The sequence below is a fragment of the Triticum urartu genome, chromosome 2 (genome assembly GCF_003073215.2).
Source record: "Triticum urartu cultivar G1812 chromosome 2, Tu2.1, whole genome shotgun sequence".
NCBI classification, from domain to species: Eukaryota; Viridiplantae; Streptophyta; class Magnoliopsida; order Poales; family Poaceae; genus Triticum; species Triticum urartu.
Genome location: NC_053023.1, coordinates 101,582,072 through 101,600,480, shown reverse-complemented (window position 1 = coordinate 101,600,480; position 18,409 = coordinate 101,582,072). Strand labels below are relative to the sequence as shown.

Here is an 18,409-nt window from a genome sequence, read left to right as displayed (position 1 = left end):
GATGATCATCATCTTTGCAAGTCATTACTTGTCAAACACAGAAGTGCATAACACAAGCTCACCGACATAGACACACATAACAGCCGCACAACAGCATAGACATTAAACATGTGCAGAGATCACAATCAACAAAGGTTTCCATCAGGTGTATTTCATACTATTATTCCCATCCTGAGAAAGCATCGACTTCAGAATATCCCCTTTTCAAAGAATGTGTTCTGTGATGAAAGCACTAGCTAATCATGTTAAAGCTAACCCCTACTTTTGACCCTCAACTATAACGACCGCATGTAGTACAGAGAAGTGTTGATGCAGGCATCAAACATTATAATGCCACAGGGCATGGTCTCAAGTTACATGATCAGTTGTGCTTGACTGAAAATTTCGACAGGAAAATTTTGACTGGAGTAACAAAGGCATAACAGTAGAAATTACAGGTGTAGATTGCTCTGTTCAACAAACTTCCTATTAGTCCAACAATGTTTCTGAATCTAAACTTTTTCAGTTAACAGAACCTAAACCTTACAATGTTCAGTTAACAGAAGGGGGGGAGGGGAACCGGTGCAGCTCACCGAGAGGAAGACGATGGCGAGCTCGTGCGGGGCCGGGGTTGACGAGGTGACGCGGATCGACGGTGAGGCGTTGGTGTCGTAGAGGCACCAGAGACCTTGCCCTGCGAGAAAGAGAAGGGGCCGTCAGCCCCAGCGCAGGCGGGGGGCAAGAGGGGAGGAAGAGGGGGAAGGGGAGGAGGAGGGTCGGGGGGCGTACAGTGCTGCGTCGCTGCTCGGTGCCGACGGCGAGGAGGAAGGCGAAGACGTTGAGGGTCGGGGCGGCGGGGGGCGGCGGGGGTGGGGCGTGGGGGCGGCGGGGGTGGGGGTGCGGGGTCGCGGGGGTTGCGGGGGTGGAGTCCGGCGGGGGTCGGGGCGGCGGCGTCGTGTGTCTGGCGAGGGAGAGAGGGACGAATGGATCTAGCGAGGGAGAGGAAGGACTTAGCTATAGGGGGAAGCTTACTAATGGCGCACCACCCATCGGTGCGCCATTAGAAATCGTTTTTTTAGATAGCAATGGCGCACCCACCACCGGTGCGCCATTAGAAATCTTTTTTTAGATAACAATGGCGCACCACCAGGCCGGTGAGCCATTAGTATATTTTTTTTAATAAATGAATATGAATATGAAACAGTAATCCATGCATTTAAATAATTATTATGTATTTGTATTCTGATAAATATTTGTTAGTTATTATGCCTGATTTATAGAATGATTGAAACTAGTTTAGTGGGTAAACCAAGTTAAGATTTATTTGTGGTGATGTTATAAATAATTTTTGTTATGAATGTTAGTAATTGTTTAAAGGTTTGTTCTTGCATACATAATTTGACCAGAGCGGGGGAGGGTGCGAGGGGTGCTCTTCGGCGGCGGTGGAGCGGGGGGGGGGGGGCCGGGGGGTGCTCGTCGGCGGGGGGGGGGGGGGGGGGGGGGGGGGGGGGCGGGGGGGGTGCTCGTCGGCGGCGGTGGAGCGGGGAAGGGTGCGGTGGGTCGTCGGCGGCGGTGGAGCTAGCGGGGGAGGGTGCGGGTGGAATCGAGATTTATACTAATGGTGCACCATGGCAGAGTACGCCATTACTAGTTTAAACTAGTAATGGCGCACTTTGCAATGGTGCACCATTAGTAATTTTGCAAAAAACAGAATAAAAAAATACAGTATTGGCGCACTCTATGGCTGGTGCGCCATTACTAGTTAGAACTACTAATGGCGCACTTTGCCCGGATTCGCCATTAGTATGTTTGTAAAAATGAAAAAAATTGTTACTTGTGGCGCACCTTGTGCCTGGTGCGCCATTAGTGTCTTCCACACTGCGCATCACCACATGGTGCGCCATTAGTATATAGTAGTGGCGCATCACTTCTTTGGTGCGCCATTAGTGTCAATTTCATCTATAGCCCTTTTCCTAGTAGTGAGATAGTGACTACGCATCAGCGGCAACACCTGAGCGCGCCACAGGAGGTAGTTGTCAGCAGAGAGCTTCACCGTCACCAGATGAGCGAAGTGGAACGGTCCTGGTTCAGCCACCGGTGTGGAGAGCTACGAGTCGTACGTCGGAGGAGCACTGTACGGAGTCAGCGCATCGGCCGACGGAGACGCACGGTAGAGTTGGTGATGACCGTGAGACGCCGGAGGAGGTACGCCGTAGGGCTGCAGCGGCGCGACGTACTGCACAGGGGCAGCGTAGGGCGCGCCATACGGCGCCTTGTAGGGCCCCACGGAGTACGAGGCATACGACACCAGCACAGTGTACGGCGGCGGCGATGACGCGACATACGGCGGTGGATAGGGGCCGCTGTATGGCACTTGGACCTGGGTACCAGGTGGACCGGAGCCCGGCGGCGCAGCACACAGATGGGTTCCATCGGAAGGCAGCGGCGCAGAATACGTATAAGTCCCGCCGTAAGACTCCAATGGATGGATCACGCGTCATCTGCACGCGATTGAAGGGGACGGAGCGCTGGCGATCAGGATGCAGGGGCGCATCGCGCGCGATCGCGGGCGCTGGCGATTGAGGCGCGGGCGGGCATGAAGCACTTGGCCGGGCCCAGGCGAGCGGTGCAGAAGCCATGAACGGCGAGTCCATCGCTAGGGTTGACGGAGGCGGCACGGCGGCGGAGGCCGACGCGGCGGCGACAGAGGAAGCGGAAGCACGGTGCGGATCGAACGCGTCGTCTGATACCATGTTAAACAAACTAGGGTTTGGAACAATGCTCGATACCCTTGGTGGGTACGGCTATCATATATTTATAAGAGGGAACCGTACAAACACATGTTATGTTACAACACGTATATATGCTATATACTTAGTCTAACACTATTGCGCTCTCGGCTCTGCTCCTGCTTTCTCTCGCGGCCGTCTCCTCGGCGGAATAATTCGATTTCTTCTACCTTGTTCAGCAAGTGAGTAACAATAATGCTATACTAATCGATGAGCAATTTCCAATCTGTAGATTGCATCTTGTTCAGATGTTGGTATGCATTGCAATGTTAAAATTTGTGCGATTCCTTCCAAAAAAAGCGATGAATCTAACGATGGTCGTCTTGTTTTTGGACGTGCGAATTTTGTTTCAAGTGGCCGGGGTCGTTCTGTGACACGAAGAAGGGGTGCTGCTTCCCGGATGCCGGCAAGCCGGCGACGGACTTCAGCATCCACGGGCTCTGGCCCAACTACGCCAAGTGCAAGACCCAAGGCGAGCTCGACGGCGTCATCGAGATGGTGACCAAGGGGAAGAAGAAGTGCTGGCCGGAGTTTTGCAACAGCGAGCCCCTGCAGCTGTGGGAGATCAAGGACCTGGTGAAGGAGCTGGATGCCAACTGGCCGACGTTGGCGTGCAAGGGCGGGAAGAGCATCGAGTTCTGGACCCACGAGTTGGAGAAGCACGGCACCTGCTCCGGCCTGGGCCAGCACGGCTACTTCGCGGCGGCGCTCGGGCTCAAGGCCCGTCACAAACTCACCGCCATCCTCGCCGACGCTGGGATCGTGCCGTCGGACGACAAGACTTACTTCCTGAGTAGCATCAGTGACACCATCAAGGAAGGGACTGATGAGGACATAGACCTGGGGTAGGGTAATAGGCCTGACCTATACGTCCTACCTAAGGTCCTTGCCCTAGAAGCAAAGAAGTTCGAGAGTAAACAAGGTGGACCCAATAAAGGCGTCCAGCGCAATCCACTCGACCTACCATCCACTTGGAGTCTACTTCTTCTTTGAGTCACTCGACTATTCAACCACTCGACCATGTAAAAGACCACTCGACGTACAAGAAGATCTAAAGCCATTCTGGACAGCAACGGTCGGGCATTTACTCGTATATTTAACGATCATTCGTAGCACTTTATTACAGACGTTACCTGTAACGCTCTCTCTTTATGAACATTGAACCCTGTGTAACGGAGGGGAGCTGGGGTCCTGGCGCACTCTATATAAGCCATGCCCTCCTCTGGGACAAGGGTTCGCACCCCCTGTAACTCACACGCATATAATCCAGTCGACCGCCTCCGGGATCCGAGACATAGGGCTGTTACTTCCTCCAAGAAGGGCATGAACTCATAAAACTTCCGTGTACAACTCCTCCATAGCTAGGATCTTGCCTCTACTCTCCTACCCCCCATTCTACTGTCAGACTTAGAACCACGACAGTTGACGCCCACCTTGAGGCAGGTGTCTTAGCGACTTGTTGGAGAAGTTGCAATTTTTCCAATCCCCATCAACATTGTTTCAGGCGGAGGTTTGACCGAGGGCCGCGAGATCCGTCTCGGCGCGCTCGTATTAGTCGCCGACAACTCCGCTTGGCTCCAAGAAGCGCCACTTGACGTCGAGGCGCTCCCCGTCCGCGGGGCAACGCACTTTCGCGCGTGCGTCCGTGGCATCCTCCTACGGCAGCCGTCGACTCAGTATCAGTCGGCTCCTGTGCTGACCTCCCTCCCTGTAGTCCGTCGGAGTAAACGTTTCGGTCGATCGAGGATTCAGCGGTGGGTGAGGCATGTGGTGGCTCGCCAGTCGGTCACCCCACAAGTCGCGGCAATCAAGCCCGACGAAACTCTCTACGGCTTGTTCGATCTGTCGACTAGCTCTGTAGAGACTGCATCCGAGTGCGACAGCAACGAGCCTGCGGCGGAAATTTTAATGGCCAATGGACCATGCAGTCCTCCCGGCTTCACCCGTGAAGACGGAGGCAATGGGGGTGGCGATTCCTTTGCGTGTTCACGAAGAGTACCGCCCCGAACCCCTCTCTTCGCAGCGGAGGGAAGAACTTCGCCGCCGAAACATGGATGCGCTCCACACTCCTATCGTTGGAGAAACCCCTGAGGCGCAGGCCTTGGAGGAGGCGCGCCTGGCCAACTTGGCTGAGCGCACTCGACTGGAGAACCTCCAGCGTGCACTCGACGAGCGTGCTCGGCAGCGTATCCCCGAGTCCAGTCGACGCCAACTTTTTCCGCCTCCAACTCAGGTATACCGAACTCCGATCCAGAATCTCGCAGCTGCGGCCCGAATAGAGGAGTCAATTCAACCTTCCCAGTCAGAAGCTGGTTGAGGTTTGGTACAGATCCGGGCTTTGCTCCGTGCTGAAGGAAATATGCCCTAGAGGCAATAATAAAGTTATGATTTATTTACTTATATCATGATAAATGTTTATTATTCATGCTAGAATTGTATTAACCGGAAACATAATACATGTGTGAATACATAGACAAACAGTATGTCACTAGTATGCCTCTACTTGACTAGCTCGTTGAATCAAAGATGGTTAAGTTTCCTAGCCATAGACATGAGTTGTCATTTGATTAACGGGGTCACATCATTAGGAGAATGATGTGATTGACTTGACCCATTCCATTAGCTTAGCACTTGATCGTTTAGTTTGTTGCTATTGCTTTCTTCATAACTTATACATGTTCCTATGACTATGAGATTATGCAAATCCCGTTTACCGGAGGAACACTTTGTGTGCTACCAAATGTCACAACGTAACTGGGTGATTATAAAAGTGCTCTACAGGTGTCTCCAAAGGTATTTGTTGGGTTGGCGTATTTCAAGATTCGGATTTGTCACTTCGATTGTCGGAGAGGTATCTCTGGGCCCTCTCGGTAATGCACATCACTTAAGCCTTGCAAGCATTGCAACTAATGAGTTAGTTGCGGAATGATGTATTACGGAACAAGTAAAGAGACTTGCCGGTAACGAGATTGAACTAGGTATTGAGATACCGACGATCGAATCTTAGGCAAGTAACATATCGATGACAAAGGGAACAACGTATGTTGTTATGCGGTTTGACCGATAAAGATCTTCGTAGAATATGTAGGAGCCAATATGAGCATCCAGGTTCCGCTATTGGTTATTGACCGGAGACGTGTCTCAGTCATGTCCACATAGTTCTCGAACCCGTAGGGTCCGCACGCTTAAAATGCGATGACAGTTATATTATGAGTTTATGTGTTTTGATGTACCGAAGGAGTTCAAAGTCCCGGATGAGATCGGGGACATGATGAGGAGTCTCGAAATGGTCGAGACGTAAAGAGCGATATATTGGACGACAATATTCGGACATCGGAAAGGTTCCAAGTGATTCGGGTATTTTCGAGAGTACCAGGGAGTTACGGGAATTCGTATTGGGCCTTAATGGCCATACGGGAAAGGAGAGAAAGGCCTCAAAGGGTGGCCGCACCCCTCCCCATGGGCTGGTCCAAATTGGACTAGGGAGGGGGGCGCCCCCTTCCTTCCTTCTCCTTTTCCCTTCCCTTTCCTTCCCTCCTACTCCTACTACTTGGAAGGGCTCCTAGTTCTACTAGGAAAGGGGGAATCCTACTCCCAGTGGGAGTAGGACTCCCCTAGGGCGCGCCATAGAGAGGGACGGCCCTCCCCCTCCTCCACTCCTTTATATACGGGGGCAGGGGGCACCCCATAGACACAGCAATTGATCTCTTGATCTCTTAGCCGTGTGTGGTGCCCCCCTCCACCATAATCCACCTCGATCATATCGTAGCGGTGTTTAGGTGAAGCCCTGCATCGGTAGAACATCATCATCGTCACCACGCCCTCGTGCTGACGGAACTCTCCCTCAAAGCTCGGCTGGATCGGAGTTCGAGGGACGTCATCGAGTTGAACGTGTGCAGAACTCGGAGGTGTCGTGCGTTCGGTACTTGATCGGTCGGATCGTGAAGACGTACGACTACATCAACCGTGTTGTGCTAACGCTTCCGCTTTCGGTCTACGAGGGTACGTGGACAACACTCTCCCCTCTCGTTGCTATGCATCACCATGATCTTGCGTGTGCGTAGGAAAATTTTGAAATTACTACGTTCCCCAAGAGTGGCATCCGAGCCAGGTTTTATGCGTTGATGTAATATGCACGAGTAGAACACAAGTGAGTTGTGGGCGTTATAGGTCATACTGCTTACCAGCATGTCACACTTTGGTTCGGCGGTATTGTTGGATGAAGCGGCCCGGACCGACATTACGCGTACGCTTACGCGAGACTGGTTTTACCGCCGTGCTATGCACACAGGTGACAAGCGGGTGTCAGTTTCTCCAACTTTAGTTAAACCGAGTGTGGCTACGCCCGGTCCTTGAGAAGGTTAAAACAACACCACCTTGACAAACTATCGTTGTGGTTTTGATGTGTAGGTAATAACGGTTCTTGCTAAGCCCGTAGCAGCCACGTAAAACTTGCAACAACAAAGTAGAGGACGTCTAACTTGTTTTTGCAGGGCATGTTGTGATGTGATATGGTCAAGACGTGATGAGATATAAGTTGTTATATAAGATGATCATGTTTTGTTGAAGTTATCGGCAACTGGCAGAAGCCTTATGGTTGTCTCTTTATTGCATAAGATGCAAGCGCCAAATAATTGCTTTACAATTATCTCTATGCGATAGCAATAGTTGCAAGAGCAATAGTTGGCGAGACGACCATGTGACGACACATTGATATAGATCAAGATGATGGAGATCATGGTGTCATGCTGGTGACGATGGAAATCATGACGATGTTTTGGAGATGGAGATCAAAGGCACAAGATGATGATGGCCATATCATGTCACATATTTTGATTGCATGTGATGTTTATCTTTTATGCATATTATCTTGCTTTGATTGACGGTAGCATTATAAGATGATCTCTCACTAAATTTCAAGATAAAAGTGTTCTCCCTGAGTATGCACCGTTGCCAAAGTTCGTCGTGCCCAGGCACCACGTGATGATCGGGTGTGATAAGCTCTACGTCCATCTACAACGGGTGCAAGCCAGTTTTTGCACACGCAGAATACTCAGGTTAAACTTGTCGAGCCTAGCATATGCAGATATGGCCTCGGAACACTGAGACTGAAAGGTCGAGCGTGAATCATAGAGTAGATATGATCAACATAGTGATGTTCACCATTGAAAACTACTCCATTTCACGTGATGATCGGTTATGGTTTAGTTGATTTGGATCACGTGATCACTTAGAAGATTAGAGGGATGTCTTTCTAAGTGGGAGTTCTTAAGTAATATGATTAATTGAACTTAAATTTATCATGAACTTAGTCCTGGTAGTATTAGCATATCTATGTTGTAGATCAATAGCTCGCGTTTAGCTCCCCTATTTTATTTTTGATATGTTCCTAGAGAAAACTAAGTTGAAAGATGTTAGTAGCAATGATGCGGATTGGATCCGTGATCTGAGGTTTATCCTCATTGCTGCACAGAAGAATTATGTCCTGAATGCACCGCTAGGTGACAGACCTATTGCAGGAGCAGATGCAGACGTCATGAACGTTTGGCTAGCTCAATATGATGACTACTTGATAGTTTAGTGCACCATGCTTAACAGCTTAGCATCGGGACTTCAAAGACGTTTTGAACGTCATGGATCATATGGATGTTCCAGGAGTTGAAGTTAATATTTCAAGCAAATACCCGAGTTGAGAAATATGAAGTCTCCAACAAATTCTATAGCTAAAAGATGGAGGAGAATAGCTCAAGCAGTGAGCATGTGTTCAGATTGTCTGGGTACTACAATCGCTTGAATCAAGTGGGAGTTAATCTTCTAGATAAAATAGTGATTGACAGAATTCTCTAGTCACCTTCACCAAGTTAGTAGAACTTCGTGATGAACTATAGTATGCAAGGGATGATGAAAACAATTCCCGAGCTTTTCATGATGATGAAATCGATGAAGGTAGAAATCAAGAAAGAGCATCAAGTGTTGATGATTAACAAGACCACTAGTTTCAAGAAAAGGGCAAAGGGAAAGAAAGGGAACTTCAAGAAGAACGACAAGCAAGTTGCTGCTCAAGTGAAGAAGCCCAAGTCTGGTCCTAAGACTGAGACTAAGTGCTTCTACTGCAAAGGGACTGGTCACTGGAAGTGAAACTGCCCCAAGTATTTGGCGGATAAGAAGGATGGCAAAGTGAACAAAGGTATATTTTATATACAGATTATTGATGTGTATTTTACTAGTGTTCATAGCAACCCCTTAGTATTTGATACTGGTTCAGTTGCTAAGAGTAGTAACTCGAAACGGGAGTTGCAGAATGAACAGAGACTAGTTAAGGGTGAAGTGACGATGTGTGTTGGAAGTGGTTCCAAGATTGATATGATCATCATCGCACACTCCCTATACTTTCGGGATTAGTGTTGAACCTAAATAAATGTTATTTGGTGTTTGTGTTGAGCATAAATATGATTGGATCATGTTTGTTGCAATAGAGTTATTCATGTAAGTTAGAGAATAATTGTTGTTTTGTTTACATGAATAAAACCTTCTATGGTCATACACCCAATGAAAATGGTTTGTTGGATCTCGATCGTGGTGATACACATTTTCATAATATTGAAGCCGAAAGATGCAACGTTAATAATGATAGTGCAACTTATTTGTGGCACTGCCGTTTAGGTCATATTGGTGTAAAGCACATGAAGAAAATCCATGCTGATGGGCTTTTGGAATCACTTGATTATGAATCAGTTGATGCTTGCGAACCATGCCTCATGGGCAAGATGAGTAAGACTCCGTTCTCCGGAACAATGGAGCGAGCAACAGATTTGTTGGAAATCATACATAGTGATGTATGTGGTCCGATGAATATTGAGGCTCGCGGCCGGTATCATTATTTTTTGATCTTGACAGATGATTTGAGCAGATATGAGTATATCTACTTAATGAAACACAAGTCTGAAACATTTGAAAGTTCAGAGAATTTTAGAGTGAAGTGGAGAATCATCGTAACAAAAATAAAAGTTTCTACGATATGATCGTAGAAGTAAAATATTTGAGTTACGAGTTTGGTCTTCAATTAAAACAATGTGGAATATTTTCACAAAATCATGCCACCTAGAACACCACAGCATAATGGTGTGTCCGAACATCATAAACGTACTATTATTGGATATAGTGCAATATATGATGTTTCTTACCGATTAATCACTATAGTTTTGGGGTTATGCATTAGAGACAGCTGCATTCACGTTAAAAATGGCACAATCTAAATCCGTTGAGGCGACACCATATGAACTGTGGTTTGGCAAGAAACCAAAGTTGACGTTTCTTAAAGTTTGAGGTTGCAGTGCTTATGTGGAAAAGTTTCAACCTGATAAGCTCAAACCCAAATCGGAGAAGTGCGTCTTCATAGGATACCCAAAAGAAAATGTTGGGTACACCTTCTATCACAGATCCAAAGGAAAGTTATTCATTGCTGAGAATGGATCCTTTCTAGACAAGGAGTTTCTCTCGAAAGAAGTGAGTGGGAGGAAAGTAGAACTTGATGAGGTAACTGTACCTGCTCCCTTATTGGAAAGTAGTTCATCACAGAAATCTGTTCCTGTGACTACTACACCAATTAGTGAGGAAGCTAATGATGATGATCATGTAACTTTAGATCAAGTTACTACCGAACCTCGTAGGTAAACCAGAGTGAGATCCGCACCAGAGTGGTACGGTAATCCTGTTCTGGAGGTCATGTTACTTGACCATGATGAGCCTACGAACTATGAGGAAGCGATGATGAGCCCAGATTCCGCGAAATGGCTTGAGGCCATGAAATCTGAGATGAGATCCATCTATGAGAACAAAGTATGGACTTTGATTGACTTGCCCATTGATCGGCGAGGCATTGAGATTAAATGGATCTTCAAGAGGAAGACGGACGCTGATAGTAGTGTTACTATCTACAAAGCTAGAATTGTCGCAAAAAAGGTTTTCGACAAGTTCAAGGTGTTGACTACGATGAGAGTTTCTCACTCGTATCTATGCTTAAGTCTGTCCGAATCATGTTAGCAATTGCCGCATTTTATGAAATCTGGCAAATGGATAAACAAAACTGCATTCCTTAATGGATTTATTAAAGAAGAGTTGTATATGATGCAACCAGAAAGTTTTGTCAATCCTAAAGGTGCTAACAAAACATGCAAGCTCCAGCGATCCATTTATGGACTGGTGCAAGCATCTCGGAGTTGGAATATATGCTTTGATAAGTTGATCAAAGCATATAGTTTTATACAGACTTGCGGTGAAGCCTGTATTTACAAGAAAGTGAGTGGGAGCACTACAACACTTCTGATAAGTATATGTGAATGGCATATTGTTGATCGGAGATAATGTAGAATTATTCTGCAAAGCATAAAGGAGTGTTTGAAAGGAGTTTTTCAAAGAAAGACCTCGGTAAAGCTACTTACATATTGAGCATCAAGATCTATAGAGATAGATCAAGACGCTTGATAAGTTTTTCAATGAGTACATACCTTGACAAGAGATTTTGAAGTAGTTCAAAATGGAACAGTCAAAGAAGGAGTTCTTGCCTGTGTTACAAGGTGTGAAGTTGAGTAAGACTCAAAGCCCGACCACGGCAGAAGATAGAAAGAGAATAAAAGTCATTCCCTATGCCTTGGCCATAGGTTCTATAAAATATGCCATGCTGTGTACCAGATCTATTGTATACTCTACACTGTTTTTGGCAAGGGAGTACAATAGTGATTTAGGAGTAGATCACTGGACAACAGTCAAAATTATCCTTAGTGGAATAAGGATATGTTTCTCGATTAAGGAGGTGACAAAAGGTTCGTCGTAAAGGGTTATGTCGATGCAAATTTTGACACTAATCCAGATGACTCTAAATCTCAATATGGATACATATTGAAAGTGGGAGCAATTAGCTAGAGTAGCTCCGTGCAGAGCATTGTTGACATAGAAATTTGCAAAATACTTACGGATCTGAATGTGGCAGACCCGTTGACTAAACTTCTCTCACAAGCAAAACATGATCACACCTTAGTACTCTTTGGGTGTTAATCACATAGCGATGTGAACTAGATTATTGAATCTAGTAAACCCTTTGGGTGTTGGTCACATGTCGATGTGAACTATGGGTGTTAATCACATGGTGATGTGAACTATTGGTATTAAATCACATGGCGATGTGAACTAAATTATTGACTCTAGTGCAAGTGGGAGACTGAAGGAAATATGCCCTAGAGGCAATAATAAAGTTATTATTTATTTCCTTATATCATGATAAATGTTTATTATTCATGCTAGAATTGTATTAACCGGAAACATAATACATGTGTGAATACATAGACAAACAATATGTCACTAGTATGCCTCTACTTGACTAGCTCGTTGAATCAAAGATGGTTAAGTTTCCTAGCCATAGACATGAGTTGTCATTTGATTAACGGGGTCACATCATTAAGAGAATGATGTGATTGACTTGACCCATTCCGTTAGCTTAGCACTTGATCGTTTAGTTTGTTGTTATTGCTTTCTTCATAACTTATACATGTTCTATGACTATGAGATTATGTGTCGGATTTCGGGTTCCGGCATTCCCTTGAGGTTCGAACACTGGGGTGCGCGCAGAGATTTCGCCTCCTACCTTCCTGCACCCCTCCACCACACTAGGATCAAAGCTATGAAAAGAACAACACAAGGGACACAGGGTTTATACTGGTTCGGGCCACCGTTGTGGTGTAATACCCTACTCCAGTGTGTGGTGTGGTGGATTGCCTCTTGGGCTGATGATGATGAACTGTACAAGGAAGAACAGCCTCGCAAGGGTCTGTTCTTGGCTGGGGCCATGAACTGCTAGGAGGAGTTCAGCCACCTTTCTCTATCTCACTCTCTCTCTCTGCTTACCACCTCTCTACTTGTCGAGCCCTTGGAGGAGACTGAGCCGAACCCCTTGCTACGTGGGTGGCCAGTCCTATTTATAGTGGCCCTGGTCCTCTCCCCAAATATTGAGTGGGAAGGGAGCCAACAATGGCGGGCTAATTTGAAAGGGGACAGCAAGTATCAACTATCCTGACAAAAGTAGTCTTCGCCTACGCAAAGCTCTGGTGATGACGCCGTCTTAGGCTCCATGGTGACCTCCGTCTCGTGGTCCTCCTGGTCTTGGTCTCGTTGCACCAAAATGGCAACCTTTGCCTGATGCCTCGGTACTCCGCGGCTGCGCTTGCCCCCTTTGCACCAAAGAGGAAAGGAGGACGCTGCGCGGGCTGGCACCCGCCTGGCACCCTGAGTCGTCATGGCTTGCGTCACGGGCACCTCGCGAGGTACCCCGCCTTGATCTCTCCGCCTCCTCGTGAGCCAGCCTGACGAGGCCGTGCCTGAGGAAGCTCCGTGTCGTCCGCCCCGCGAGGCTTGGCCCCACGCGAGGGTCTTGAGTTTGTGTTGGTGAAGATGGGCCGTGCTGGGCCCCCCTTTGAGCCACGCCGCAGGCAGGCAAGTCTGGGGACCCCCATTCCCAGAACACCGACAGTAGCCCCCGGGCCCAAGGCGCGCCCGGACTTGGCCGTGCAGGGAGGTGGAAGGGCAAGAGCGAAGCGCCGCGGGCCCTAACAGCCTTCGGCCTTGGGCGCCGCGTGGCGGTTGATTGGACGTGGGCGTCGCCACTTCCCCACGGCGCCTTGGCAACTGCACAGATTGGACAAGTCCCTGCATGCAAAGCGGGTCATAATTACCTGCGATCGTGGGGGCCGTTGGTTGGCCATCGCCAGCCATAAGTACGGACCGGCGCGCGCCCTTCTAGTTCATCCCCCCTTGCTTATCCTTTTTCTTCATGGCCCCGTCGAGGAGGTTCTCAGCCGCCGAGAAGGGGAAGGCTTGCCGGGTTGAGCCCGCCTCTCCCCCACCCAAGCGCGGCCGAGGGCGCCCTCGCTAGCATCCTTTGGCCACCACGGTGGCTCCCCACGGCCGTGGAGGCGATCTTCAGCACGGCGACGGGCGGATTGCTGCAGCCGGGGGGGCGCGCTCCGGCTGCGCGTCCCCCCAGGCCGCGCGTTCGTGCTGCTGAAGTGCTGCCGGAGTTCATCATGTGGTCGGCGGAGCCGGCTAGCACCCGGCTCCCGCTTCCTCGCTTTCTCCTCGGCGAGCTCCCGGCCGGCGCCTCGGGCGGCCTTTGGCTCCAGGCTGACGGCTGCTGCAGCCGGGCCTGATGGGTCTCTTTGGAGGTCTCCGTGGCCGGGAGCCTGTCCCTGGCCCGCGGTTGGCTGACGTTTTGCCCGCGCGCGTGGCCTGAGCCGTCGGTGCACCCTGCACTTCAAGTTCGACGGCGACGTCACCCTCTACGTGAGGGTGTTTGGGGAAGATGGTCGCCGCGCAGGGTGTTGCCCCGAGGGTGATGACCACGGCTGGGAACCCAGCTCCGGTGATGATGGAGAGAGCAGCGCTCGCACGGCTGGCGGCGTTCGGGGTTCCCCAAGCTTCTCCGATTCTTCTTTAGGCGGCGACTCCTCTAGCGGTGGCCGCGATCAGCCTCGACATCGTCGTGTCTGCTTGGGGGGTGGCGATGTGTCCACCCGCCGCCGCGCCCTGGTGAAGCGCGAGAGGGAGTCCGCCTAAGCTCCGGAGGCAGCTCGGGCCTTCCCTGCGGGCCGGTGTGAGGCGAGCCGCGCCAGATTTGTTCTTCCTTTTCCCTTTTTCCTGCGTAACAAAGACAATAGTGTGGAGCCCCGCGGGGGCGTGTTTGGGTTATTGCTTGTTAATCATCGTTTTGCCTTCGTTACCATACCTTCCGGCTATGTGCCCGAGCGTGGATAGTTCCCGGCCTCGGCCGTGGGGGGGGGGGGCGACCGACCCAGGCCCTTTGTTTGTGTCGCGGTGCCCGTGGGGCACGGACTGGAGGGGTGCTCCTGTAAGGGGCCCAAGTCACGAACTCTTTGAGTGACTAGGATAGGAACACTCGCGAGGGCGCTCGTCTCTCCCCCTCGCGAGGCCTTGCACAAGAGAAACCGAGGCAGGAGAGCGAAAAGCCGAAGAACCGCAAGCCAAAGACGGCAGCAACTTCAATAAAACCCCAAGCAAAGAGGAACAAGCCAACTGCGGAAAGCAAATGAAAAGCCGCGTCCGGCACCTAGTCTAGTCTTCGACGTCTTCTCACCAGCGCGGTGCTAAGTGCTGCCACTGGGCGTGGGAGGGAGCCCCAGGGTCTGAGGCCGGCGCTCCTGAGACTCCGGGGCGTGTATAGCCCCAACTCATTATTACGTGAGAGTGTCATGGGCGGCGAGCTTCACAGGCGCTGGCCTTCTTCACAGGCTCCAGGCCTTTTCCAAAACGCGATAGCTTCACAGGCACTCTCCTTGCTTCACAGGCTCCGGACCTTTTCCAAAACGCGATAGCTTCACAGGCACTCGCCTTGCTTCACAGGCTCCGGGCCTTTTCCAAAACGCGATAGCTTCACAGGCACTCGCCTTGCTTCACAGGCTCCGGGCCTTTTCAGGGGTAGAACCTCCGGAGGTGCCGGATTTTCCATGCATTCTGGACCGGCACTCCCTCTTGAGTCTCCAAGCACGCGGAGCTGGGCCTGGAAACATGAACAACCTTGAACGGGCCCTCCCACATGGGAGAGAGCTTGTGCAATCCCTCCCTGGAGAGAACCCGCCTGAGCACGAGGTCTCCTACCTCAAGAGTCCTGGGGCGGATGTTGCGGCAGTGATATCGCCGCAGTGCTTGTTGGTACCTCGCCGCTCGCAGCGCGGCTTCCCGGCGATGCTCCTCCCCTAGCACGAGGTCCGTCCCCCGCATGGCGTCCTACTGCGCCTCATCGAACGCCAGGACCCGCGCGGAGCGACGTCTGACCTCGTGAGGGAGGACTGCTTCTGCTCCGTAGACCAGGAAGAGCAGGGTCTCTCCAGTCGGCTTGGTCGCGGTGGTGCGGATGGACCACAACACGGACTGCAGTTCGTCATACCAACCTCTGTCGCAAGCCTCCAGCTTCTTCTTGAACGTCCTGGTCTTGAGGCCCCTTAGGACCTTTGCATTGGCTTGCTCGGCCTGGCCGTTGCTTCGGGGGTGCGCCACTGAAGCGTAGCATATCTGCGTTCCAAGGTTAGCACAGTATGTTTTGAAGAGGTTACTGGTGAACTGCGAACCGTTGTCCATGATGATGCGATTCGGCACCCCGAGCCGGCTCATGATGCCCTTGATGAATTTGACTGCAGAACCCGCAAGAATGGTGCGGACAACCTCCACTTCTGCCCACTTGATGAACTTGTCCACGGCAACGTAAAGGTAGCGGTAGCCCCCTGGCGCCCGAGGAAACGGACCCAAGATGTCGAGCCCCCAGACTGCGAATGGCCACGAAAGGGGGATAGTCTGCAAGCCCCCTGCCGGCTAATGGATCTACTTGGCGTGGAACTAGCAGGCCCCACAAGCCTTCACTAGTTCAACGGCGTCATTGAGCGCGGTGGGCCAGTAAAACCCACTGCGGAACGCCTTGCCAACAAGGGTCCGTGATGACGAATGATGTCCGCAGTCTCCATCGTGTATATCTTCCAGTAGTTCCTTCCCTTGCTCCCTGGAGATGCAGCGCAGGGATACATCGTTTGGTCGCTTCCGGTAGAGCTCTCCATCTTTGATGCAGTATGCCGTGGCCTGGCGCGCCACTCGCTCTGCTTCCTCCTCCTTCTCCAGCAGGGTCCCTTGCGTTAGGTAGCTCTGGAGCTCCATGATCCAACATCCCTCCTGAGGTTCCATCGTCAGGAGCAGGCATGCTCCCGAGGCCGGGCCACAAGCCGGAGCTCCTGAGGCAGGTGGCTGAGGGAGCTCCTCCCTGGACTGAGCCGTGTTTGATAATGACGGTAAGGCTGAAGGCTTGACGAGCCGCTCCTCGAAAATGCCAGGCTCCTGAGGTAACCGCCTGGACGCATGTTTGGCGATGTCATCGGCTTCCTGATTGGTGCCACGGGGCACATGCTGCAACTCCAACCCCCAGAACTGCTTCTCCATCCTGCGGACCTCTGCAAGGTAGGCCTCCATGTGCTCATCCTTCGGCTCGTACACCTTGTTGGAGAAATTGACAAGGAGCTGCGAATCGCCCTTGATGGTGAGGCGTTTCACCCCCAGGGCCGCTGCGGCCTTCATGCCCGCTAGCAAACCTTCATACTCCGCTATGTTGTTGGAGACCTTTTCGCCTTGCTGGAAAGAAAGCTACACGGCGTAATAGAGCTTGTCCTGGGTGGGCGATATAAGCACCGCCCCAGCCCCTGCGCCGTGTCTGGAGAACGCCCCATCGAAGTACATGACCCAGCCTTCTGGCGCCTCACTTCCCGGGGACAGGGACCGATGCTCGTCGGCCTTGAGACCTGGCGCCTCCGTCCATTCTGCCACCAAATCTGCCAACGTTGCTCCCTTGATGAGTCTGGTCGTGCTGAATTCAAGCTGAAATGCTTGCAGCTCTATGTTCCACTCAGCGACCCTCCCAGCTGAATTGGGGCTCCTGAGCACCCTCTCCAGGGGGTATGACGAGACGAGCTTGATGGGGTGACCCTGAAAATAGTGCCGCAGTTTGCGCGAAGCCACCAGTAGCGCGAGGAGGAGTTTTTGAGGCATGGGGTACCGTGCTCTTGCATCCCGCAGCACTGTGCTGACGAAGTACACTGGGTGCTCAACGAGGTGGAGTGTGTCAGTGCTGGTGGCTCCCTTCAGAGATCGTGGCGCCTCTTGAGGCAATGGGGCCTCCTGAGACTGGCCATCTGGAAGAGGGGCCTCTTCCGCCTCTGGTGCGCCCCTCTGCGGCGGCTGATCCTCCTCAGCCGTGATGGCGGTTTTTGTGGGCCTTCCTTGTCCCTGTTCTGCCTTATCCTGGGCTGCTGCCGTGGTTTTGATCCGGCGCTCCTCTTTGACTGCTACCAAGGCTGCACTGGCCGAGTAGGGAGTGGCGGCGAGGTAGAGCACCAGGGGCTCCTGAGGGCGCGGGGCCACCATGATCGGTGGGATGGTCAGGTATCTCTTGAGATCCTGGAACGCCTTGTCGGCCTCTTCAGTCCACTCGAAGGGCCCCTTTTTCTTCATTAGCTGGAAGAAGGGCAGGGCTCGTTCCCCCAACTTGGAGATGAAGCGCCCTAGCGCGGTCACGCGCCCCGTGAGCTTCTGCATTTCTCTGAGGGTCTTTGGCGGGCTCATGTCTTCCACCGCCTTGACCTTCTCCGGGTTAGCCTCGATGCCTCGATGGGACACGAGGAAACCCAAGAGCTTGCCCGAGGGGACTCCGAACACACACTTCTCTGGGTTGAGCCGTTGGTTCACTGCATTGAGGCTCGTGAAGGTTTCCTCCAGGTCTTGTATCAAGGTCCTGGCCTCCCGAGATTTTACCACGATGTCATCGACGTAAGCTTCAACATTCTTCCCGAGCTGCTGGCCCAAGGTGATATGCATCAGCCGCTGAAAGGTCGCCCCTGCGTTACGCAGCCCGAATGGCATGCAGGTTTAGCAGTACACCCCGCACGGGGTTAGGAAGTCCGTCTTCTCGATGTCTTCCACCGCCATCTTGATTTGGTGATACCCAGAGAAGGCATCCAGGAAGCACAGCAGGTCGCATTCCACAGTCGAATCAACGATCTGGTCGATGTGGGGGAGCGGGAACGGATCTTGCGGGCACG

General features: G+C 51.2%; 1 pseudogene; it reads left to right on the top strand.

The window, feature by feature from the left end:
- The first annotated feature begins 2,616 nt into the window (after positions 1-2,616).
- The window catches only part of LOC125535274, a 79,233-nt pseudogene continuing 63,440 nt past the window's right edge, over positions 2,617-18,409 (top strand).